We start from the raw sequence: 25,434 nt of genomic DNA, 5'->3' as shown, positions 1-25,434 counted from the left end.
CTGCCAGCTTCTCTTCCGAGGGAGCTTGCTGACCAGGACTGCACCACACTCTAGTCCTCCCTGCTCAAAAGCTCTCTCCTCTTCGTTCAGATAAAGGGGAGTTCTAGGCCTCCAGGGGACCACCTCAGATGCACCTCCAGGACCAGAGGGAGGAGGAGTATAGTCACAGCTCCCAGGCAGCACAGTGAAGCTTCCAGGTCTAGAGGAGGAAGCCCCACCCCTGTATCTCCCCTCTGCGGTCTTCAAATCCACCTTACGGAGTTCACATTGAACAACATCGTGAGGATGAGCCCCTCTCTTGTACTGAGCGTCAAGGATGGGCTTTCAATGGCAATGAGAGCAGAATCGGAGTTGTTCCCAGACTCCCCTTAGAGTCCAAGCTCACTCACAACTTGCCCATCCTGGCCCAGGGAAGGGGGCTTAAACACTGGATAAACAATCCTGAGACTGATCAAAAGCCAAAGCCAGAAGACTGCCTCCAAGGGGCACCTGGAGAGCCCCGCAGGACCCGCTCCTGGCTAAAGCGGTGGTCCCAGAAGCCGAACTCCAGTTCTGACCCGGTAAGCGGTGTGTGACCCAAAGGGGCAGAGGCTGGAGGGTGATTCCTCAGGCACACTGATCTGTGAAGGCCTTCGCGGGATGGAGCTGCCTCTGGGCGATACCCTCGTCCCCACTCCACCGCGGGCAGGAGGCACGGTTCCGGTTAGGAGCCCTTCCTCCGGGCTTCCCCTTCCAGCTTCCTCCCGCCCCTCCAGGATCCGCAGACAAGGGGCCCTGTCCTGCAGTTTGCACAGTTGCAATGACGGAAACCAAGAGCCCGCTAGGGTCAGTCATCAGGCCTCTGTGTGGGGCAAACCAGTCCGGGCTGGGAAGTGGATCATGCCCACAGGGAGCAAAGGAGTGAAGGTGGGACTGCCCAGCCAGTCTCGGGGGGTGGGGGTGCGGGGCAGTGAAAGATTATATTCACCGACGAGCGCCCAGATCTCTCCTTGGGGAGGGCAGGGAAGGGAGGCTAGGGCCAAGATCCCCTCAGCTCTCACACCCAACTCCTTCCAGAGCGGGCCTTGCGATTCACCAGCCAGCAGGGCCCCTCCCCCACCTTGGGCCCAGGAGCCATCCCCCAGCTCCTTCCAGAGGCGGGTGTAGAGACCGAGGAGGAAATGGGGGAGGGGAGGCCCCGGCTCAAGTTCTCTCCACTCCCCCTCCTCATTGGCCACCATCTTCCGGCCCCTGCCCCCCAGAGCAGCAGGGGATGGGGCCCAGCCTGTGGAAGGGAGAGAAAGGGCAGGTGGAGGGTTAGCCGGAGCAGCAGGGGCAGGGGCAGGCCCCAACTGTCTCCTCCCACCCCCTCCCCGCAGCCATGGCGACAGGCCGAGGAGACCAAGAGGGTCCTGAAAGCCGTGTTCTGTGAATGGGATGAGAAGGGCAGGGCAGGGGGTGGGGAGGTGGGGGGAAGAAGGGGGTGCGGGGCTCTCTGCCTCAACACCCAACTGTGCTGTACCACCCCCGCCCCCCCCCCCCCACACCTCCAGGCTGGACCACACACGCGCGCACACAAACTCCCAGCCATACTTGCCACACAGCTCAGCCCTTACTCCACACTTACCCAAACAGCAAGCGCTGGAGTGTGAGCACACAGCTCCCCCACATCCCCGCACCCCTGAACACCGCACACTCGCAGCTCAGGAGCGGGCCTCCCACCCACCCCCAGCCCCTTGGCTCACCCCACAACTTCTCGGGATGCAGAACTCCCTGCCCGGCTCCAGCCCCTTCAGCCACGGCGTCTCCCCCCGCCCCGCCCCCCCACCCCAGCCAGGCCCCCTGTGCCCCGCACCGCCCCCCCCCCCCAATACACACCCTCCCACACACGCCCGGGCACGGACAGATGGCCCAGCCCCAGCCCTGCCCAGCCGAGCCCCCCGCCCCTTCCCCACCACACCCCCCGCTGGAAAATGACAGGGAAGCCACCCCGGCGAGACGTGCCCAGTGCTTCCCAGTTGCAGTTGTTTCGAAAGGAGAGACCGAAGAGATGCCCACGAGTGGGGGAGCACGAAGAGGGGAGCGGGAAGACGAGAGAAAGAGCCCAGACCACCCCCTCCCCGCCCGAGAGAGAATAAAACCGAGAATCGGTGGCGTTACCCTTCTGGGAGCTCCCGATACCTACACATTTCTCTTCGTTACGTTCCTCTGCCTGCCACCTCCTTCTTCCCGGGCTCTTTCTCTGCCCTGCCCTCCCTCTCGGCTTCCCTCCCTGGCCTCGCTCCCCCTCTCGCACGCCCTCCCGCGCCCCGCCGGCCCCTCTCCAGGCCGGGGCCCCCGGCCCCCCGGCCCCCCAGCCCCCGGCGCCCGCCGCGCCGCCCGCCGCCCGGACCGAGTCCCGAGGCCGGCCGGCCGCGGCGCCCGCGTCTCTGCCCGGCTCGCTCTTTCCCCCTCGCCCCCTTTCTCCTTCCACACTCCCTGCCGTCCATCTTGAATACTTGGGATTCTTGAATGGAGTGAGCAGGATCCGCTCCCCCAGGCTCCCATTGGCTGTGGGTTAACCCTTTTGAAACGAGATCCTCCCTCCCATTGGCTGCCGGGCTCCCCTCTTCTCCCCCAACCCCCATCCCCTCCGCCTCCCGGCAGCCGGCGAGGTCAGGGCGCTCCCGGGCGCCCCCTCCCCTGGCCTCTCGCCCCCTGCCCCCACCCCGGGACGCCCCTCTTCCTGCCCTTTCTCTCACACCGCCCCCCGCGCCTCCCGGCGCAGGGCGGCAGGTGAAGGCAGGTCCCGTTCCCGCCAAATGGGGCCCCAAGGTTGGGTCGGCAGAAACCTTGTTCCCAGATGCCCCTTGTGCTGGACTTGGAGACCTTGTTAGACGCCGGGGTGCAATTTCCTGCCCCCCTGCAGCCCCTCCTGGAGCAGAAGTACCTCTCCAAAGGGGAATCCGCGCAGCTTTTCGGCCTCACCCCGGAGATCGGGGAGCTCGGGAGCGCTCCTGAACCAGGCAGCCCCCTGGGCTGGGCAGGAAGAGGGCAGCTCCGGAAAGAAGATCTGAGGCTCTTCAGAGAAGCTAATTCCCTGAGTGCCGCGGGGCAGGTCTGACCCTACCAGGAATGTGCAGCATCTGGAGCTCTGCTCAGTCACAAACATCGCCTGGGACCAGCTCGGCCTGGCCCACGTGCTGGGCCCACTGGGGGCTCTGAGTTGGGGGAGCCCAGAGAGGCATGGGGGAAGGAGGCAGCAGGGAGTAAGGGATGAGTCAGGCCCGGCCTAACATGCATGGGGAACCTTTGTTCTAGGCCCAGATCCGCCCATAACATGCTTGGCGAGGTCATGCCTGCTTGGCTGGGCCTCAGTTTCCCCATTTGCAATAGATTGGTCTAGCAGAACACTGTCCTATAGAAGTTTCAGCGGGAACATGGAAATGGTCTGTATCTGTGTCATCTGATGTGGTGTCCACTAGCCACATGTGGCTACTGAGCACTTGAAATGTGGCCAGTGTGACTGAGAAACTGGCTTTTTAACCTGATTTAATTGTAATTTTTTTCCTTTTTTTAAGGTTTTGTTTTGTTTTGTTTTTGTTTTTGTTTTTTGAGAGAGAGAACACGCTTGCGTGAGCGAGCAGAGGGGCAGACAGAGAGGGAGAAAGAGAGAACCCTAAGCAGGCTCCCCACTGTCATCGGGGAGCCTGAAGAAGGGCTTGAGCTCACTGTGAGATAATGAAGCCAAAATGAAGAGTCAGACGCTTAACTGACTGAGGCACCCAGGTGCCCCAAATTGTAATTTTTAAAAAGATTTTTAAAAAATTTTTGAGTCATCTCCACACCCAATGTGGAGCTCGAACTTGCAACCCTGAAACCAAGAACAGCATGCTCTATCGACAAAGTGAGCCGGGCGCCCCTGTAATTACTGTTAAATAGTCACATGTCGCCAGTTGGCTATCGTTTTGGACAGTGCAGGTCTAGAATCCTTGTGGTCCTGCTGGTGAATAACATCCTATGATTCTTGTTGGGGGAGGCGGGAGTGGGGAAGTCCTTTCACTTCATCTTCAGGTACAAAATGTTCTAGATCCAAATCACAAATCGCCAAGGGCATCAATACCCGGGAAGTGAGGCTCAAATCCCCGCCACCTCTATCAGGAATCGCTTTCTTATGCTCATCTCTGTTCTGAGAAGGGATCTGAGGTACACAAACCCGCAGTCCCGTGGCGGATTTGGGCTAGCAGGGAATTTGCGGGTTTGCCCAACCTTCTTGGTTTTTCAAGGATGGAAACCACGATGTTGATGAGGGTGAGGGTGGTGGATGTCACTTGCCCAAGGGGGAGCAGCAGGTTACTTTGCTTATAAGTTAACACACACCCATACATTTAGCACATGTCTTTGGGCCTCTGCACTCCCCCACCCCCCCCCCCACCACATATGACTCATGAAGTCCATTCGATAACTGTACTTCTCTGACCCGGGACAAATGTATGGCTGATGTCAAGGGATAGCCATCTCCATGGGAGGGCCAGACAGGCTCCTGGGTATGCCACCTGTTCCCTGAATTCGTGTGCTTGAGAGACTCCGTTGTGGCATCTTCGACCACGAGGAAAGAAAGCTATGGGGCAGAAGAGTGACTCTGGGCTGACTGGGAAGCAGAATTGGCGAGGGACCGAGTCTTCTGGAGGAGGAGGGGTGCAGGGTGTCAGGATTCTGGTAGCTACAGGCTGGGATGGGTGCATGCAAGGCCCTAACACCAGCAGGGACAGAGCTCTACAGGAAGCTGGCAGAGTGGAGACTTCTGTGCCAGCCTGAGCCAGTGCAGTATTTATCCACTTCCCACTTCCAGAGGGCCTCTGCCTGGCTGATGTGCCACAGGGGCGGGGGGAGAGGAAGACACAGCACCTCCTGGGGAATGGCTTCTGTCTTCAATACTCCCTTACTTTCAGGTGGAAATTGCTAAATGCCTTGTCTGGGTAACAGACGGATAAGGAGTTCAGCGGAAGAAGGACCACTTCCGATAGAGAATGGAATCTAAGAAGGCATCCTGGAGGAAGTGGCATCTAAGACTCCAAGGCTAAAAAAGATTTGGAGATGAGATGGGAGAAGGGAGGACAAGGGAACGTGAAGGAGAGGAAACAACACGCACTGAATGGTGGGATGTGTTCGGGGTGGGTGGGAAATTCAGTGAGAACCTAGGATGTACAAAGGGGAATAATAACAAGGATGAAAAGCTGGGCTGGGACAGATCATGGAGGTCTTGAACATGTCCATCTTTCTTCTTGTTTTTCTTGAACTTGCTCGTCTCCTTTTCCCACCAAGAGACGCGTCCCACCTACTCCTCCCTCTACCTCAGTGCCTCCACCCCCAGCTCTCTGCTGCTTTCACTTTAGCCCGCAGGCCCCCTGTCCACAAGTGTCCTTCCTGGGGCACAGTGGACACCAGGCCAACAGGGGACTCTCCTGGGTCCCTCTCAGCTTAGTCTCCAGTCTCTGGATTCCCCACGCCCAGGAATGAACTGCATGGAGAAAGCTTCCTGTTTCACTTGTCACCTTCTAAATCCCTGCCTGGCCCATTCGTCCTCAGGAAAGAGTTGGAAGGAGGCCAGGAACAGCCAGACGAGGTCCAACCTGTTGTAAGAGTGTAAACCCCACCCCACCTCCGAGTCCTTCCCTTCTCCTCTGGGAGTTCCAGAATGCGCCTGGGCTTTGTCGTAGTCTCCATTTCCCATTGTCCTAGCAAATCCAGGACCATTTTGGAGGTGCCCCCTCCGCCTCCCTCCCCAATCCCCAGAGTCCTACCCAGCTCTCTATTTGGGTGCACCCCATGGAATTCTGTAATTGTGAGGCGGGGAGACCATCTGCCCCAATCCTCCCCCTCTCGGAAGTACTGAATCTGGAATGTTTGGGAAGAGTTGCCTCCCGTCAACATCAGGGGGTCTAACTTGGTTGCTGATCGGTGGCTCCCATGTCACTGAGATGATACAGGCCTTTACATGTGAGCCTCTGCAACTTCCTCTCCTTCCAGGATAAAGTGCCTCTGCCTTTTTACCGCCCTGCTTCTCTCCACCATTTCTGTGTCTCAGCGCTTCCTGTGTGGAAGGCTGGGAAACATCCCTGGCCCCGAGGTGCTCACAGTTGAGGAGTACAAGGCAGACACACAAAGAGGGAGTCAGGCTGCAAAGGTACCCAAATAAATGTAAGAACCTTCTTTCTGGGGCGCCTGGGTGGCTCAGTCGGTGAAGCGTCCGACTCCAGCTCAGGTCGTGATCCCACAGTGTGAGTTTGAGCCCCACCTCTCTGCTGTCAGCATAGAGCCCACTTCAGATCCTCTGTCTCCCTCTCTCTCTCTGCCCCTCCCCTGCTCGTGCTCTCCCCCCCCCCCAAAATAAACATTTTTTTTTAAGTCTAAAAAAAAAAGAACCTTCTTTCTGAAGCAAACCCATTTCTCTGAGGTCTTAGTACTATTCTTGCTTTATCATCTGCCCCATGTATTAGGCCCCCCAATCCCTTTCCATGAGCCTAGAGCAAGGTCAGCGAACTACAGCCCACAGGCCAAATCCTATCCTCTGCCTGTTTGTGAATAAAGCTCTTTGGGACACAGAGGTGCCGATTCCCTTAAGGATGGTCTCCAGTTGCTCTCACACGACAGCAGCAGAGTTGAGTACTTGTGACAGAGACCACACGGCCGGCAAAGCCTAGCACAACTGGCTCCTTATAACAGGAGTTGGCTGACACCTAGTTGGTAGGTAGTTTGGGACCCTGTTGGCTCAGCAAGATATAAGGGAACTCAGGAAAGATGACCGAGTTGGGAGTGGAGGGGCCTAGCCCAGACTTTCCTCCTCAGCCTACACGTACGCTCAAGACTTCCAGAACCTACAGGGAAACCTCTCACCGTGCCAGTCGGCTTCCTACCTCTCTGTTTCATGTCCCACCCATTCATTCCTAAGCCCACACAGCCGGGCCTTGCCCTATCTTCAACTGAAATGTTCCCACTAGGACCACCAATGACCTCCTCATTACCGATTCCATTTTTTTCCTCAGTCCTCCTCATACACAACGTCTCTTAAGCATTTGCCTCTATTGACTATGTCAGAAATTCCCATGGCTTCTGGGAAGACTGGTCTCTCTTGGATCGCCTCCTATTTGTACAGCTACTTTCTCTGGTCCCTTCTCATGTGTCCTCTTCCGTCCCCCTGCTACCTACATACACGCGGTCTGCAAGGATTTGTCTGGTCCTCCTCTCCCTCCATACTCTGTCACCGGGACAAAATCATACACGTGCCTGATTTCACCTGTCACTTTTGTATTGATGGCTTCCCAATATACAACCTCTGAACTAAAGGCCCAGATTTTTTTTTTTTTTTTTTTTAAAGTAGGCTTCATGCCCAGCATGGAGCCCAACTCGGGGCTTAAATTCCCGACCCTGATAGACCGAGATTTCTAACAGAAGCCAACCTCTGTGGCTCCTCAGATACACGTCTTACTGGCCAAACTGCATTTGTCCAGCATCAAACGCTGTCTTCCTCTACCTCTCTTCTCGCCTAATCGCCTTTGCTCTTCTTCCAGCTGCCCCTTTATTTGCTGCTGTTCCCAATAGATCCGCCCTCGACCCTTCTCTTTTGGGAGCAGTTGTATCCATTCTTACAGTTCTGACAGTCGCCAATCCCCGAATCACTGCCCAAGCTATGTCGCCAGATGTGTTTCCAGCTGCCTCCTTACATTCCCAAATATTTGTATGAGGTAGACATCTGATGCTTTTGCCTGCCCAGATTTCATCCCCCTTCTGGTAACTACACCTTCGCTTTCCTTCGTGGAGACACCTATTCTCCACTTTGAGTCCCCATGATTCACCCGAGGCTGACCTCACCTACCCCTCCAGGGGCAATCACACAACCCAGTTGTATCAGTTGTCTGTTGCCGTGTAACCATTTAGCCCACAGCTTAATAGCTGAGGACAACACACATTTATTTTCTTGCGGTTTCTGTGGGGCGGGAATCTGGGCAGGGCTTAGTTGGGTCCTCTGATCATGATGTCTCAGGTAGCTGCCCTAAGAGTGTCTGTCACTCAGGGCAGGGGTTCATCTGAAGGCTCAGTGGGCACAAGGAATTGCCTGCAAGCTCACTTTCTTGGTGGTTGGCAGGATTTCGTTCCTTGAGGCCCTCATTTCTTTGGTGGCTGTTGGCTGGTCCTCGGTTCCTTGCAACGTGGCTGTGTCCAGCATGGCGGCTTGCTTGCGTCATCAAAGCCAGCAAGCGAGAGAGTCTTTTGGCAAAGCGCAATCTTTTGTCACCTAATCACAGAAATGACAACTCCTCAGGGCGCCTGGCTGGCTCAGTCAGAAGAACGTGCAACTCTTGATCTTAGGGTGGTGAGTTCGAACTCCACGCTGGGTGTAGAGATTACTTAAAATAAATAAATAAAATGAAATTTAACATTCTTTTAATGTTTATTTTTGAGAGAGAGAGAGAGAGAGAGAGACAGAGCGTGGGAGGGGGAAGGGCAGAGAGAGAGGGAGACACAGAATCCGAAGCAGGCTCCAGGCTCTGAGCCGTCAGCACAGAGCCCGACACGGGGCTCGAACTCACGAACCGTGAGATCGTGACCTGAGCTGAAGTCGGAAGCTTAACTAACTGAGCCACCCGGGCACCCCAAATAAATAAAATAAACTTAAAAAAAAAAGTGACAACTCCAACGTTGCCATATACTATTAGTTAGAAGTAAGCTACCCAAAAGAAGGGGATTACAAATACTGGGAAGTACCGTCACTAAAGGGCCAACTTGCAGACTGTCAACCACAGAGGATTTGGCCAATTAAATCACCGTAATTGATTCAAGGATGGGTATCCATTCAGAGTCCATCAGCATTAAGACCCGAGAGGTTGGCTGGAACCTTGGGGACAGTGGCATTGCTGGGGTTGTTATGCTGGCGAAAGGCAAGCTTGAAATTGCTGATGGCCTTCTTCTATTCACATAGGGTTTAGGACCCTGTGACCCACAAGCCAAAGGTTCCCAGCTGATCAAAAGTCTCAGGGATGCCTTGGATTCAGTTTGCCCAAACCCACGTTGATTACCATACCTTCGTCTTTCCCACAGACCCACTTCTCTCCCTAGGTTCTTCTTCACCATTAAAACTATAGCACAGTCGCTCAGGCTGAAAACCTTGGAGTCACCTCCAGCCTTCCTTATCTGCTGTGGAGATTGGAATGACCCATGCAACATGGCTTAATTCTATAGAACTGTAAGAGAGACCTGCTGTATTTGCAGAGATGGGGGAGGCTCTGAGGTGACCCCCTGACACCATTTTCATATAGGCAAACAAGTCACTCTAGGTTTTTCACCAAGCCACTAGAATCTTACAGAATTTCTGGATGTGAAGCACATGGTGTAGAGAATGAGAATAGGGCGTCTGACTCTCCTAGCAAAATGCACCATAGGCTATGGGGAAATTCTGGCAAACTGCCTGGTAGTTTGTGGTTTGGAAGGCACCCTGGGCTGGATTGGTGAGAATATTCCTTCTGTCTCTAAGGCAGATTAAAAGAAATTGTGCCGATGGGATGTCAACTATACTCCCAAAATTAGAAAAAAAAAAAAAAAAAAAAAAAGAGGGTGGGTCTGTCGGTTGAGCATCCGACTCAGCATTTCGGCTCAGGTCATGATCTCACAGTTGTGAGTTTGAGCCCCACATCAGGCTTTGTGCTGACAGCTCGGAGCCTGTTTGGGATTCTCTCTTTCTGCCCCTCCCCTGCTCTCTCTCTCTCTCAAAATAAATAAGTTAATTAAAAATATACTGAAAAAATAAAAATAAACAAATACAAAATTAAAAAAAAATTTTAGTGTTTATTCATTTTTGAGAGACAGAGAGAGACAGAACATGAGTGGGGAAGGAGCAGAGAGAGAGGGAGACACAGAATCTGAAGCAGTTCCAGGCTCTGAGCTGTCAGCACTGAGCCCCATGCGGGGCTCAAACTCACAAACCTTGAAATCATGACCTGAGCCGAAGTCAGCGCTTGACTGAGCCACTCAGGCGCCCCAACAAATACAAAATTTAAAAAAAAGAAATTGTGTGGTTTGAAAATCAGTCACAATGTCCTTTATATCTTCTTCCTTAGGGTTCCAGTCATAAAGCTAATCCGTACCTCTCTTTCCCTATGCTACTTTCATCCAATTGACCTAAATCCTGGGCTCAGATGTTCCTATTTTCACCATTCCCCTGCCAGCTGAATATCAGCCTCTGAAAACTTTCCCCCCCTTTTTTTTTTGTTTAATGTTTATTTATTTATTTATTTATTTTGAGAGAGACAGATAAAAAGCAGGGGAGAGGCAGAGAGAGAGGGAGACAGAGAATCTCATGTAGGCTGTGCATTGCCAGTGCGGAGCCCCACGCGGGGCTCAAACTCACGAACCTAGAGATCACGACCTGAGCTGAAATCGAGTCAGATTCTCAACCTACTGAGCCACCCAGGTGCCCCTGAAAACTTTCCTCTTAACCTCCGCTCCGTCAGAGTGCAAGTCCACAACACAAACCTCCTATCGTTCACCTGCCCCAAATTGTGATGGCTCCCTAATTGCTTCCTGACCTTTAATAGGTCATGGACTCTTTTTTTGAGAAGGTGATGGAAACTGTGGGTAACTCATTCTAGAAAAATCTGTATTTTGTGTTTGGGTGTACATCACAAGGCAAAATGAACCCTCTGGATTCTATTTGCATACTGCCTCCCTGACAACATACCCTCCCATCTTCCTCCAAGTTAGACCTTCTTAAAAAGGATGTAGTCCAGATTTTTTTTTAAGCAAGGTATACTTTCTGTTTTTCTTCTCTTTTTATTTTTGAGAGAGAGTATAAAGGGGGAGGAACAGAGAGAGACACACACACAATCTGAAGCAGGCTCCAGATTCTCAGCTATCAGCACAGAACCCGACCTGGGGCTTGAACTCATGAACTGTGAGATCAAGACCTGAGCCGAAGTCGGACATGCAACCAACTGAGCTACCCAGGGGACCCCTCTAGCCCAAACGTTTTTGCACAGTATTCAGGACCTTCCAAATTCATCTCCACTGCCTTTTTAGCTGCACCTCTGCCTTGTGTGATTATTGTTATTTTATGTCTGGTTCCCCATCAGACCAAAATCCTCCCTGACAGCAAAGACTGTGTGCCCTCTCATTTTTCCTTGTTACATCTCCCCAGATGGAATGAAAGTTTCTCTGGAGCACTAATCAGAACACCTAGCTTAGTCTAGATAAAGTGTTGGCTCACTGTTAGACTTTTAAAAAAAATTATTTCATTGTGTTCAGAGCACTTAACATGAGATCTATCCTCTTAACAAATTTATAAGTGGACAATACAGTATTGTTGACAATAGACGCAATGTCTTCAGCAGATCTCTCGAACTTACTCAGCTTGTTTAACTGACATCTTATGCCATTTGATCAGTAATTCCTCACACCCTCCCCCCACCTTCGGCTCCTGGTAACCACCATTCCACTCTTGGATTCTAAGGGCTTGACTATTTTGGATACCTCATAGAAGTGGAATCATGCAGTACTTGTCTTTCTGTGTCTGGTTTATTTCACTCAGCATAATGTCCTCAAGGTCCGTCCATGTTGTTGCATCTTGAAGAATTTCCTCCTTTTTTTAAGGTTGAATAGTATTCCAGTGTGTGTGTGTGTGTGTGTGTCCATCTGTATATACATATATATATATGCGTATATATATACTTTTTTAAAAGTTTATTTATTTATTTGGAGAGAGAGAGAGGGAGAGAGAGGGAGCACGAGCAGGGGTGGGGGGGCAGAGAGATAGAGGGAGCGACAGAATCCCAAGCAGGATCTGCACTGTCAGTACAGAGTCCAGTGCGGGGCTCGATCTCATGAACCACAAAATCATGACCTGAGCCGAAACCAAGAATCTGATGCTTAACTGACTGAGCCGCACAGGTGCCCCACATTTTCTTTATCTATTCATCTGTCGAACATTTGGTTTGTTCTTTCTCCTTGGCTATCATGAATAGTGCTACAACAGACTGCTGGGTTTCTAGTAATTTCTAACAGCAAAGGGGTTTTAGGGTGATGGGCCTAGATGATATGATACAATGTCATAGTTCCCAATCTATATTCTAGTAGAGTTCTGAGTTCAAAACTTTTCAGTTTTAGTGGACCCCATGGAAATGGGTATTTCTTAGACCTTGTGACATGATTTTGGCTTGGGAAAATATAGGTCCCCACAGGTGAACTTAGCACATTTACCATTATTGTTGCCAGGAATCCTTTTTTGGTAGCTGGGGCCCTTCGGGGTCCCACAGAAACTTAAAGAACTGGCCTAGTTGGTGGACTCTTAGATGAGTTTATTGATTCATATTGTAGACCTGACCCAATTCCAACCCCCAACACAGGTCAAGGCAGGAATGTCCCCTAGGTCCCTGCAAAATAGGCCTTGTGGAGAAATCTGGGACAAAAGAAAATTGCCCCTCCTTGGTCACATTTCAAGATCCCTCCCACATTTTGTCCTTACCCCCACACCTCTCACATACACTGGGATATTTCATACCACATGGTAGAAAATGGGAGGAAGACAGTATCAGTCCATAAAAGTGCGTGTTCTGAGGGGACAGAGACTCTGTTTGTCTTGTTTGACGTTGTATTTCCAGTGTCCAAACAGTGCCTAGCATGTAGTACGCACTCAGTTAATAATGAATGAATGAAGGGGGCATTGAGAGAAGTCAGTGGATCTTTAGCTTCCAATCTGTAAATGCCTTGTAATTTCATCCAACCATAAGCACTGAAGGATCTGGGTCACACCAAGCATGGCAGCACCAATGGGATGACTTCAGATTTCTCCTACATGCAACATATGGAACACTGAGAAACCAGGCGTACTCACTGTGTGCAAGGGTTTCATGTGACAACATCAACATGCTGTGGTTTGGATTACAGGTTCAGATTTGATTCTGCCTCAAGCTCTGGCCATCGTGTTTTATCCCAGCCAGCAGAAGGGAGGAAGAGGGACTGAAGAAGGGTGTGTCCCTATTTTAAGGACCCCTCCCAAAAGTTATCCTTGACACCTTTGCTTACATCCCATTGGCCAGAACTTAGTCACATGTCCACAACTACCTTCAGGGGAGGTCTTCATTTCAGTTGGCCAAGTTGCCAGCTGAAAATCAGGGATACTGTTACAAAGGAAGAAGTGGGGAACATATATGGGGAGACACTGTTGATGTGGTTGGGGAGGTGGTTTGACATGGGAAGTCTGGCCTTGCAAAACCAGAGAAGCCTGTCTGAACTCAAGCTCCCAACTCACTGTTCTTACCTATAGAGTGAGGGTCACCAGGCCAATGCCACCTGGGGTGCAAGAGTGTGCTCTGTGGGTAAAAAACATGGCTGCTGAAGTCAGGTGGCCATGGGATCAAATACATCGCTGGATCTCTTCCTTTCTTTCATGTATGAAGCAAGGACAACAATCCCCATCGAATAGGTTATGATGAGTATTTTACTACTGGGAAATCCCTGGGATAAGGTTGTCACCCAAGAATGGTGCTTTTTCTTATTATTATTCTTGTGGTAAAACACATATAACATAAAATTTACGCTTTTAACCCATGTTTAGTATACAGGAGTGTTAATATGTGCACACTCTTGGGGTGTCTGCCTGGCTCAGTGGATAGAGCATGGGACTCCTGATGTCGGGGTCATGAGTTCAAGCCCTACCTTGGGCATGGAGCCTACTTTAAAAAAAAAAAAAAAGAAGAAAACAATACAGTAAAACCTTGGTTTGCAAGCATAATTCGTTCTGGAAACATGCTTATAATTCAAAGCACTCATGTATCAAAGCGAATTTCAAGAACCATTGGCGCACGTGGGGATCATGTGACATTGGCGACCCGTACTACTCGGATTGCAAGACAACGCTTGTTTATCAAGTTAAAATTTATTGGAAATGTTTGCTCGTCTTGCAGAACACTTGTAGAATGAGTTACTGGCAATCCAAGGTTTTACTATATATATATATATATATGCCCACTCTCGAGCAACAGATCTCTAAAATCTTTTTGTCTTGCAAAACTGAAACTCTACACCCACTAAGCAAGAACTCCCTTCCCCGTCCTCCTACCACTCCCTGGTAGCCACCTTTCTACTTCCTAAGAGCATGACTACTTTACATAACTCAGACGGAGACTCATGCAGTATTTGTCTTTTCGTGACCTGTTTCTTTCAGCTGGCCTGCTGGCCTGAAGTTCACAGTCATGCTGTGGCATACGGCAGGATTTCCTGCCTTTTTGTGGCTGAATAATGTTCTGTTGTATGTATACACCACATGTTCTTTACCCACACATTCTTCGTCTAACGGACATTTAGGTTGCTTCCATCTCTTGGCTGCTGTAAAGCTATAAGCATGGCAGTTCCTATCAGAAACTGGTTTGGTTAGTATCAGAAACCAGTTCGTATCAGAAAGTAGTTCTCTCCTTTTTTTAAAAAATGTTTTTAATGTTTATTTATTAAAAAAAATTTTTTTTAACATTTATTTATTTTTCAGACAGAGAGAGACAGAGCATGAGCAGGGGAGGGTCAGAGAGAGAGGGAGACACGGAATCTGAAACGGGCTCCAGGCTCTGAGCTGTCAGCACAGAGCCCGACACGGGGCTTGAACTCACGGACCGTGAGATCATGACCTGAGCTGAAGTCGGCCGCTTAACCGACTGAGCCATCCAGGAGCCCCAAATGTTTATTTTTGAGAATGGGGGGGGGGGTGGTGGGAAGGGGGAGAGAGAGAGGGAGACACAGAACGTGAAGCAGGCTCCAGGCTCCGCGCTGTCAGCACAGAGCCTGGTGTGGAGCTCGAACTCAAGAACGGCAAGATCATGACCTCAGCCGAAGTCAGAAGTCAGATGCTTAAGCCACCCAGGCGCCCCTATTGTCTCCTTTCTTTTAATACCCTTGCCGGGGAGCTTCATGGTTTGTTTGCTTTTTCTGCATATAACTAATTGTTAGGTTAAACACTTCAGGTGCTTGGACATGGGAATTCTTTAGATACCACATATCAATTAGGGGGAAAAGGGAAAACACCCCCTCTCCCTCAGGATGATAACAGAGTATAGATTCTCTTTAGGTGGCCCATTTGAATAGAAAAAGAAAGACAATCTATCTGCGGGTTGTCACAACTGTTTAATCCTACAGCTACAGTTCCAGACTCCAGATGTTGCCTTCCACGAAGGGTGCAGAACCATCCCCCAGTTCCGACTGAAGCTGTCCATCCGTGGAGTCCTAAATTCTGACCCCAGGAATCGAAGACGGGGTGGGGGGCAGCGGTGAGGAAGAAAGACCACCCACACAAATGTGTAATTCCTTGGTAAGAGAACACTTGTAAGGCAAGCCTCTGGCCGATAATAACCGCAAGAAGCTGTGCTTTGGTATTCCTTCCTCTAGTGGTTTCCTGAGGAGACACATTAAGTAAGAATAACATCAATGTCATCATTATAAAGTAAAATCTTTACCCAAATACGGACATTGCACGCTCTGTGGGGTTTTTTTTTTTTTAAACCATTTTTTAATTAAGCTCTACGCCCACCCGATACAGGGTTTGAACTCAGGACCCCCGAGATCGAAAATCTCTTGCTCTACCAACTGAGCCAGCCAGGCACCTCTGGACATTGTACACTTTGAATCAAAAGCTTTTGCTGCACGTTTATAGGCATAGGTGGTGCCACAGAAGCACAGTGCGAATCAGGTTCCCAAAGGAGCTTCCTAGTAGTTGGAGTGAAAAGGCAAATACTCATGAACATGTTACAAGTTATGTAAGGCAATATATGCTCAGCCTGGTGCTTGGAGGAGGGCGTGGTGCTATTGGCTGGGAAGACCAGAGAACACTGCTGGCTGGGGGATGGGGATTTGCACTGGACTCAGAATGGCAGCATTTAAATAAGTAGATAGGATTTAGAAAGTATTTTGTTGTTATTCTCGTGTTTTAGCTGGTATATACTAAGGGTCGGCTCTATAGATGCCAGGCCCCATACTTGAAGCTGAAGATAATGACAAAAAACCATGGTCCCGGCCTTCAAGGAGGTTTTCAGAATTATTTCAGCATGGGAGCAGAGTTTTCCAGTGAGGCCCACACTGCCCTGGCCCCAGAAATACCTCCAGGACACTCAGTCCCCACGAAGTGGAGCTAGATGACCAGGGATTGGGGATCCAGGGCTGACAGTCTGGCTCTGATGCTGTGTCCCGAAGCCAGCCACGTCCAGCACACTGGGACCACACCGGTGGGCCCCATGGTGGAGTCATTGCAGCCTGGCTGGCTCAGCGCCATGCATTTTCTGCTCAGCCCCCGACCCTTGGCCCTTGAGGCTGGTATTTGGTCTCCCTCTGTGGGACTCCTTCAGACTTTGACTCTTTAGTTGATTTAGGAGAGAAGACGAGGAAGAAGTGCCAGTGTGGCTCCCAAGAGAAAATGCTCAGCAATGATCTGGCAATGTGGGGAGTCACCTGCCTGGAGGTGGCAGGGGGTGGGCAGTGGGAGAAGCACGGGGATTCTGGGATATGCAAGTAGCCGACTCTGGTTTGAATACCTTCTCTAGCCCTCCCCACTGGGTGACCCTGAGCAGGGGTCTGTCTTTTCTTTCTTTGCTTCTTTCTTTCTTTGTTTCTTTCTTTCTTCTTCCTTCCTTCCTTAAGTTTATTTATTTATTTATTTAGAGAGAGAACGTGAGCAGGAGATTGGCAGAGAGAGAGAGGGAGAGAGAGAATCCCCAGCAGGCTCTCCACTGTCAGTGCAGAGCCAGACGCAGGGCTGGAACCCACAAACTGTGAGATCATGACCTGAGCCGAAATCGAGTCGCATGCTTAACCGATTGAGCCCGCCAGGCGCCCCTGAGCAAATTACGTCTTACAGGCTCCTCTTTTTCGTCTGCAAACCTGGCAAAACAATCCCAAGGTGCAGGATTATTGCAAAGTTGCAGTGAAATACTGAAGCCCGGTGTGGAGCACACGGTACAAGCCGTTGGCCAAGGGGTAATAGATGCAAGGGGGGTGGAGGAGTGTTCTGTGAGCTCTCCTCGGTGCAGAGAGGAGGCAAAAGCCAGCAGCTGAGCCAGGGCATGCCCGTAGTTACGATCTTGGACAGCACTGCATTCTCGCCCCAGCCTTTTGCTTGCGGGAGCCATTCTGCGGTCACTCAAGGAGAAATGGAGTGCAGTGGGGGAGGGGCCCAGGAGGCGGCTGCACGGCCAGCCTGTCGCTCCCAGATGATGGATGAGCCTGTTCCAGGCCTTGTAATTAGTGCTGACTGGCTCTGAGACTCCTACCGTGGGGGAATGTTCCCTGCTTCCCCCATGTCCGGGAGGCCCTCCTCAGGGTCTGGGGCTGGACTGGGTGTAAAGTTTGCCCGGACACTCCAGCACACCCTTCCCGAGACCGGTGTGCATGTGTTTCTGTACACGTGTGTGAATGTGAGTGTCTGTGCCTATCTGTGACTTTGGTGACCGCGATTGTGTGTACATGTGTGTACACACATGTATGAGTGTACTTACACGTCTATGAGTGTGCGTGTGCACTAAGTTGTTAGTCGAGCCCAAGATTAAATACGCGATGAACTTTTGGCTTTCAGCCGGGAGGAGGTGAAGGTGCAACTGTCTTTGGTCGCCGTTCATCCAACACCAGCCACCTCCACCAGGCCACCTAAGTTCGACGCCACCAAGATCAAAGTCATATACTTGAGGTGCGCGGGTGGGGAAGTCAGTGCCGCCCCGCTGTAGCCCCGGAGATCAGCCCCCCCGGGTCTGTCTCCAAAGCAGGTTGGTGATGATATCGCCAAGGCAACCGGTGATGGGAAGGATCTGAGGATTTCAGTGAAACTGACCATTCAGAGAAGACAGGTTCAGACTGAAGTGTTTCCCTCAAGGAACGGCCAAGAGACGGAAGCAGAAAAACATTAAGCACCGTGGAAATATCACTTTTGATGAGATTGTCAACATTGCCCCACAGATGCAGCACTGATCTTTAGCCTGAGAACTCTCTGGACCCATTAAAGAGATCTTGGGGGCTGCCCAATCTGTGGGCTGCAATGTTGACGGCCACCACCCTCGTGACATCATACGTGACATCAATAGTGATGCAGTGGAATGCCCAGCTAGTTAAGAACTACAAAGGAAAATATTTCAATAAAAGATCATTTGAAAACCAAAAAAAAAAAAAAAAAAAAAAAAGCAATGAGAGGAATAAATGCTAGTCTTTAGTCTCGGTCACTTGAAGCAGACTTCCTATTTCAAGAAGTCACTTGACTGGCCCCTCTTAGTTATCCAAACATCTGGCAACCCCAGTCCTGAGGGAGGAAATAACAGAAACGTCCATCGCTCTGTGCAGGCTTCCCCTCACTGAGTAGCCACATCAGGCCAGGCAGGAGGAGGTGTTCCACTTGTATAAGGGTTTTTCTGGAATAAGGGGAATTCATATTTCCCCAACAGTTCTTCCTAAGAGTCAAAATTGAGAAACGCTTTTGGGATGGATGAGTGTGATTTCAACCAAGGCTTAGGACAAGGAATATCAGTAAGTTCTGAAAAATGAAATTACCTTGGGGTGCACCTAGCTGGCTCATCAGTAGGGTATGAGGCTCTACATCTCAGAGTCGAGAGTTCATTCCCCACACCGGGAATGCCTACTTGAAAAAATAAAATAAAATAAAGTCTTCAATAAAAGATAAATAAGTAGGGCACCTGGGTGGCTCAGCCGGTTGAATGTCTGACTCTTGATTTCTGCTTGGGATCTCAGGGTTGTGGTATCGAGCCCCATGTCAGGCTCTGTGCTGAGTGTGGAGCCTGCTTGGGATTCTCTCTCTCTCCCTCTGTCCCTCTCCCCCACTCACACTATCTCTCTCTCTCAAAAAATGTGAACAAACAAGCAAACAAACAAAATTAAATTATCTTGAGAGAAAGGGAATCTGCGTTCCTAAGCACTGGGGTCTACTCTCCACCCTGTCATTCATCAACTATGACACCTTAAAGGAGTAGATTAACTGCTTTTGTTTTTTTAAGTTTATTACTTTACTTTTATGTAATCTGTACACCCAACGTGTGGCTCGAACTCACCACCCTGAGATCAAGAGTCACATGCTCCACCGACTGAGCCAGCCAGTGACACCTGATGAATTGCTTTCGAAGGCTTCATTTTTCATCTACATCATTTACCTTTATATATTATGTAAATTTGAGTTATGCACATTTGAAAAACTGCAAATCCCCCTAAATTAAAAAAAAAAATCGCTGGGGCGCCTGGGTGGCTCAGTTGGTTAAGCGGCCGACCTCGGCTCAGGTCATGATCTCGCGGTCCGTGAGTTCGAGCCCCACATCGGACTCTGTGCTGACGGCTCAGAACCTGGAGCCTGTTTCAGATTCTGTGTCTCCCTCTCTCCGACCCTCCCCCGTTCACGCTCCGTCTCTCTCTGTCTCAAAAAATAAATAAATGTTAAAAAAAAAATTTTTTTTTTTCAACATTTATTTATTTATTTTTGGGACAGAGAGAGACAGAGCATGAACGGGGGAGGGGCAGAGAGAGAGGGAGACACAGAATCGGAAACAGGCTCCAGGCTCTGAGCCATCAGCCCAGAGCCTGATGCGGGGCTCGAACTCACGGACCACGAGATCGTGACCTGGCTGAAGTCGGACGCTTAACCGACTGCGCCACCCAGGCGCCCCAAAATTTTTTTTTTGAAAGAAAAAAAAATCGCCAAGGTTACATGATTTCAAAATCGGTGAGTTGAGCGGGCCTGTGGACTGCGTTTACAACCACTGTCACGTGACTGCATCCATTGAGCTGCAAAAGTAAATAACTGCTATTCATGTTCATATCGTGTGAATTGAGCCATTGTTTATGCGCATCATACCTTCTGAGAGTGGACGCTAATGACTGATGGGCTGTTACTTTAATATTCAGCCTTAACATTTAAAATATTTTCTGTATCCTAGGGCGATATTTTCTGAGTTCATTAAGTGGTGGCATGAGTGCCAAAAAACACGGTCCAGAATCAATAACTTTTGTAATGGAAGTTAGATATGATAAAACACTCTGAAAAAGCCCAAGGAACTGCCGTGACACGCCAAGTAGTTAATTTAGGAGCGCCTATTCTCTGAAACGTTAGAGTTTCTAGTGTTTAGCAAATAAAAAAAAAAAATAGCACGAAGGCAAAGATGTTCTGCAGTGGTTGAGGCTTCCTCCCCACCCCACCCCCACCCTGCCCTTTTACAGTGATTCTTTTGGAAAATACAGTGTCGAAATACTTAAGTCTTGAATGATCCAACATCTTTGGTAGCATCCCCTTTTTATAAGGTGTGATGTCTCCTTAAACGAAATTTTATAATCCATGAAAATTTCTTAGTGTGGCGCCTGACGGCTTGCTAAGTGCTGGGAGCACGTTAGGTTGTTGCTGCTGTTGGGGTTATCAGCCTGGTCCTAAGGGTTAGCCTGGTCAGAACCAGGCTGGTTCTGACACAGCATGTGGCTCAGGAGGTCTTCTGGAATCATCAAGGTATTGATTTGGGGGTGATAATGGCTGAACGAGGGTAAACCATGACTTTATTTTTTATTTTTTATTATTAAAAATTTGTTAATGTATATTTATTTTTGAGGCAGAGAGAGAGACAGAGCCAGCATGAACAGGGGAGGGGCAGAGAGAGAGGGAGACACAGAATCCGAAGCAGGCTCCAGGCTCTGAGCTGTCAGCACAGAGCCCGACGCAGGGCTTGAACTCACAGTGAGATCATGACCTGAGCTGAAGCCCGACGCTTAACCGCTTAACCGACAGAGCCACCCAGGCGTTCCAACCGGAAACTTTAGAATGGAAGTTGAAATCCCCACCTTGGCTATTAAAGTGTCTGGAACCTCATGGGAAAATCACAAATGTCCAAAAGGCTATGCAGGACAAAGTTTCAACAGTGACACCGCGTGGCAGCAAGGACCAACTGCAACGGAGTCCTAATCCCACTTCTAATCACACAGGGTCCTTTCTCAGAATTCCTTCAAATCAAATCCTCCAGGTGTGGAGGATTGTGTACTTGGGGAAGGAAGCGGGTCATTGGAACTCGGTGGGCTGACCCACAGGACTTTGTCCTAGAATAAGACCACAGTGCGTGGCGGGAGGGTGGGGGTCCTAGATGTGTGTATGTCTGTGTGTGACCCTCTGTCTTTCCCAAGTGACACGTATGAGGAGTGAGAGCTTGTTAGATATGACACAGAGATAGCAGCAGCAGCAAGAGAAAAACTATACGTAAGCAACTTGAAACTTCACATAATAAATCATGTCTGATATTATGATATAGACCAAAAGTCCTTGATTCTTTAAGGAAAATCTCAGAGCAGCCAGTTGCTTGGGAAAGTTGCTAATAGTTTTTCTACAGATATGTAAGATCACTATAGTGGCCACAACTATTCGTGCTTCCTTACACCCCGGCTCTTTGCAGAGTGAATTTGCAGGATACTTTTAAGACCGTGGAGACCTGGGGCGCCTGGGTGGTTCGGTGTCAGTTAAGCCTCTGACTCTCGGTTTTGGCTTGGGTCATAATCTCATGGTTTGTGGGTTCGAGCCTCGCATCGGGCTCTGTGCTGACAGTGCGGAGCCTGCTTGGGATTCTCTCTCTCCCTCTCTCTCTCTCTCTCTGCCCCTCCCCCACTTACTCTGTCTTTGTCCCTCTCAAAATAAACAAATAAACTATTTTTTTAAATGTTTATTTATTTTTGAGAGAGAGAGGCAGAGTGTGAGTGGGCAAGGGGCAGAGAGAGAGGGAGACACAGGATCCGAAGCAGGCTCCAGGCTCTGAGCTGTCAGCACAGAGCCCAACGCGGGGCTTGAACTCACAGACAGCGAGATCATGACCAAAGCCAAAGTCGGACGTTTAACTGACTGAGCCACCCAGGCGCCCCTAAATAAATAAACTTGGAAAAAAAAAAGAAGTGGAGACTTGTTCCCTACACTTTCATTCTGAGGTGGTCTAGAACGAGCATTCAGTGCCTGTTGTATTACTTCCCAGTTTCAGACTCAAGAGACTTTGCACACCTCTGCTTCCACTCTTAGGCTCCTTCGACCTCCACGAGGGAGCCCGGACTAGCCTCCTAGCAGATGGGAGACGATGTGGAGCAGAGCAGGTCAGCTGACCCATCTCAGCCAAGATCCAAGATGTGCAAAACAGACCCTATGAGCTCAGCAAAGCCAAGCTTCATCAGACCTTCGAGCGAACCCCTCAGCTGACTGCAGTCAACATACAACCAGGGCCACCCAGAAACTGTCAGGCCCACATTGACTCAACGACGCATAAATGTTTATTGTTTTAAGCAAACAAACCTAAAAAAGTGACACATGTTCTCTTAGAAGAAAATCCCCAGATCAGAAAATATTTCAGTTCTCTCCAATTCCAGGTTTTCTATTCTTTCCTGCTACCAGGATGTGGTGATTCATTCAATCATTCATTCAATAGTTTATAGTGTGTGTGTGTGTGTGTGTGTGTGTGTGTGTTTTAGTGTAAGGCACTTTAATAGGTTTGGTGGGGGTATATGGTTGCGGAGCATAAGAAAACACAGATACAAGGTCGCCTGGCTGGCTCTGCTGGTGGAACTTGTGACTCTTGATCTCAGGGCTGTGGGTTCAAGCCCCACATTGGGCACAGAGATTACGTAAAAAGAAAAAAAAATCTTTAAATTTTTATTTATTTTAGAGAGAGAGAGAGAGCATGCACATGCACATGAGCTGGGGAGGAGCAGAGGGAGAGAGAGAGAGAGAGAGAGAGAGAGAGAGAGAGAGAAGAGAGAGAGACAATCCTAAGCAGGCTCCATGCTCAGCACTGAGCCCAACGTGGGGCTTGATCCCACAACCCTGGGATCATGATCTGAGCCAAAATCAGGAGTCAGATGCTCAACTGACTCAGCCACCCAGCCTCCTCTAAAAAAAATCTTTAAAAAAAGGAAAAGAGGGGCGCCTGGGTGGCTCAGTCGGTTAAACGTCCAACTTCGGCTCAGGTCATGAGCTCACGGTTTGTGAGTCCGAGCCCCGCATCGGGCTCTGTGCTGACAGCTCAGAGCCCGGAGTCTGCTTGGGATTCTGTGTTTCCCTCTCTTTCTACCTCTCCCCTGCTCGTGCTCTGTCTCTCTCCTCTCTCTCAAAAATAAATAAACATTAAAAAAATTAAAAGAAGTACAAAAAGAAAAGAAAAGAAAAAGAAAAAGGTCTGATTTATAGTTTAGTTTGGAAGGAAAGGAAGCCTGGCCTGATAAACTACCTACTAAATTTGAATTCCAACACCAGTGGGATCAATTTACAGCTGTGTGACCTTTGGATAGTTACTTAACCTTTCTGAGTTTCAGCTTCCTTATCTCACAAACAGGAGTAAAACCTGGCTTTCAGCACGGTGGACAGGGTCCAAAAAATTTACAAAGTGCTGTGCCCATGGGTCAGAATCATTTTCCACCTCCTGACTTTGCTTGTCCGTATCTCAGGTGGGTACTGAGCACGTACCCCAAGGAGCGACCTTCAGGTCGGGGTCTCCCCAAGGAGCGATGAACCTTCCAGAATGAGCAGGTAGGGGCCTTTGCTTTCAACAACCGCTCCCATAGGAATCAGCCCAGACAGGAAACGTGGCATCTTCCCAGTGGCCTGCGATTGACTTTTGCCCCCTGTGAAAGGGAACGATGTGCAAAGATCACCCTGCAAATCAGGCCTGTTGGGAAGTAGTGAGCTCTCCGTGTCCACAGAGCTACAGGTCATCTGGGTGGCCCTTGTCTGGTTCTCAGCCTCGGCTGGGAGACTGAGCTGCAAGGAAGGCCTTTGACCTGGGACCTGCCCTCCTGAGGCTTCGCCCCAGGAACAGTCCACGGTACACGGGGGAGCAAGCGTGAGAGCAGAAAACAAGGTGATAGGTGAATACAGGGGAGGGGACAAGCCAGGAGTACCTCTCATGTCTTCTTCCCGCCTCTCTGAGAATTCCGACGTCCTCCAGAACGTGCATGGATGAGAGGACGCTGACCAGTTGAGGCATTAGGGAGCTGACGTGCTTGGTGATCAGAATCCATCCTGTGCCAGTCCGGCCAATGTTTACCGAAGCTGCATCACCGCACGCCGGAGAGAGAGGAGCCGGACTGAAGGCTGAGGGCGGGGAGCCTGGCTGCAGTACCCAGCTTGGCCAGTGATTGCACGGCCCCCCTCCCCACGCCTCAGTTTCTCCTCATGACCAGGGTGTTCACTGAGAAGGGGGATGGGGAAGCCAGATGCTACAGGCAGCAGAAGTCCCTGGAGCAGGAGGCAGCGGTGATGTGGTGGCTTTGATGGCCTTAGGAAATCACTCACTCTACAGAAGCAGCTCAGGCAGGACTAGCTTGACTGAGGTTAAGACCCTGTCAGAAAATCAGGGCACCTGGGTGGCTCGGTCTATTGAGCGTCTGACTCTTGATTTCAGCTCAGGTCATGATCCAGTGTCGTGGGATTGAGCCCAGCGTCGGGCTCCGCACTGAGTGTAGAGCCCGCTTAACATTCCCTCTGTCTCCCTCTCTACCCCTCTTCCCTGCTCGTGCTCTAAGGAAAAACAAAAAAGACCGTTGGGGCGCCTGGGTGGCTCAGTCGGTTAAGCGTCCGATTTCAGCCCAGGTCATGATCTCACCGTTCGTGGGTTCCAGCCCTGAGTCGGTCTCTGTGCTGACAGCTCAGAGCCTGGAGCCTGCTTGGGATTCTGTGTTTCCCTCTCTCACTACCCCTCCCCCACTCATGATGTCTCTCTCTCTCTCTCTCTCTCAAAAATAAATAAACATTAAGAAAATAAAAAAAAAAAAAGACCCTATCAGAAAATCAAATCTTCCTGTAGGGCACATGCCTGATGAAGCTCTTGTGGAACAGGGATACATCCAGAAACCAGTCCTCCTGTTTGGGTTGACAACACTGTAACTAGGAGGGGGGAAGAAAGGGGTACAGACACATTTGGCAGGGAAATAGGGACAGGGGACTGAAATAAAAATGGGATGAGAAGGGGAGAGAGGGAAAAAGGGAGCTAGAAGGGCTAAAAATTGGAAGGAAGGGGCGCCTGGCTGGCTCAGTCGGTTAAGCGTACAACTTTCTGCTCAAGTCATGATCTCATGGTCCGTGAGTTCGAGCCCCACATCGGGCTCCGTGCTGACAGCTCAGAGCCTGGAGCCTGCTTCGGATTCTGTGTCTCCCTCGCTCTCTGCCCCTCCCCCACCCACATTTTGTCTCTGTCTCTCAAAAACAAATAAACATTAAAAAAAAAAAGGAAAAAAATTTTAAAAAAATAAATAAGAGTCAAAGAGCAGAAGGCAGACATGAGAAAAACACATTGAGACATCTTCAGGGATGCAAAGAACATTCAGTATTAAAATCTATCTTTGAAAAAAATGTTTATTTATTTTTGAGAGGGAGAGAGAGAGAGCACGCATGAGCAGGGGAGGGGCAGAGAGAGAGGGAGACACAGAATCTGAAGCAGGCTCCAGGCTCTTAGC

General features: G+C 50.0%; 1 pseudogene; it reads left to right on the top strand.

The window, feature by feature from the left end:
- Nucleotides 1-639: 639 nt before the first annotated feature.
- Nucleotides 640-18,132, top strand: LOC122484351 (annotated as a pseudogene).
- The last annotated feature ends 7,302 nt before the right edge of the window (nucleotides 18,133-25,434 follow it).

Source organism: Prionailurus bengalensis, chromosome D1, assembly GCF_016509475.1.
Source record: "Prionailurus bengalensis isolate Pbe53 chromosome D1, Fcat_Pben_1.1_paternal_pri, whole genome shotgun sequence".
Taxonomy (NCBI): Eukaryota; Metazoa; Chordata; class Mammalia; order Carnivora; family Felidae; genus Prionailurus; species Prionailurus bengalensis.
Note: the sequence above shows the minus strand (reverse complement) of the source record. Positions and strands in the feature narration are given on the sequence as shown.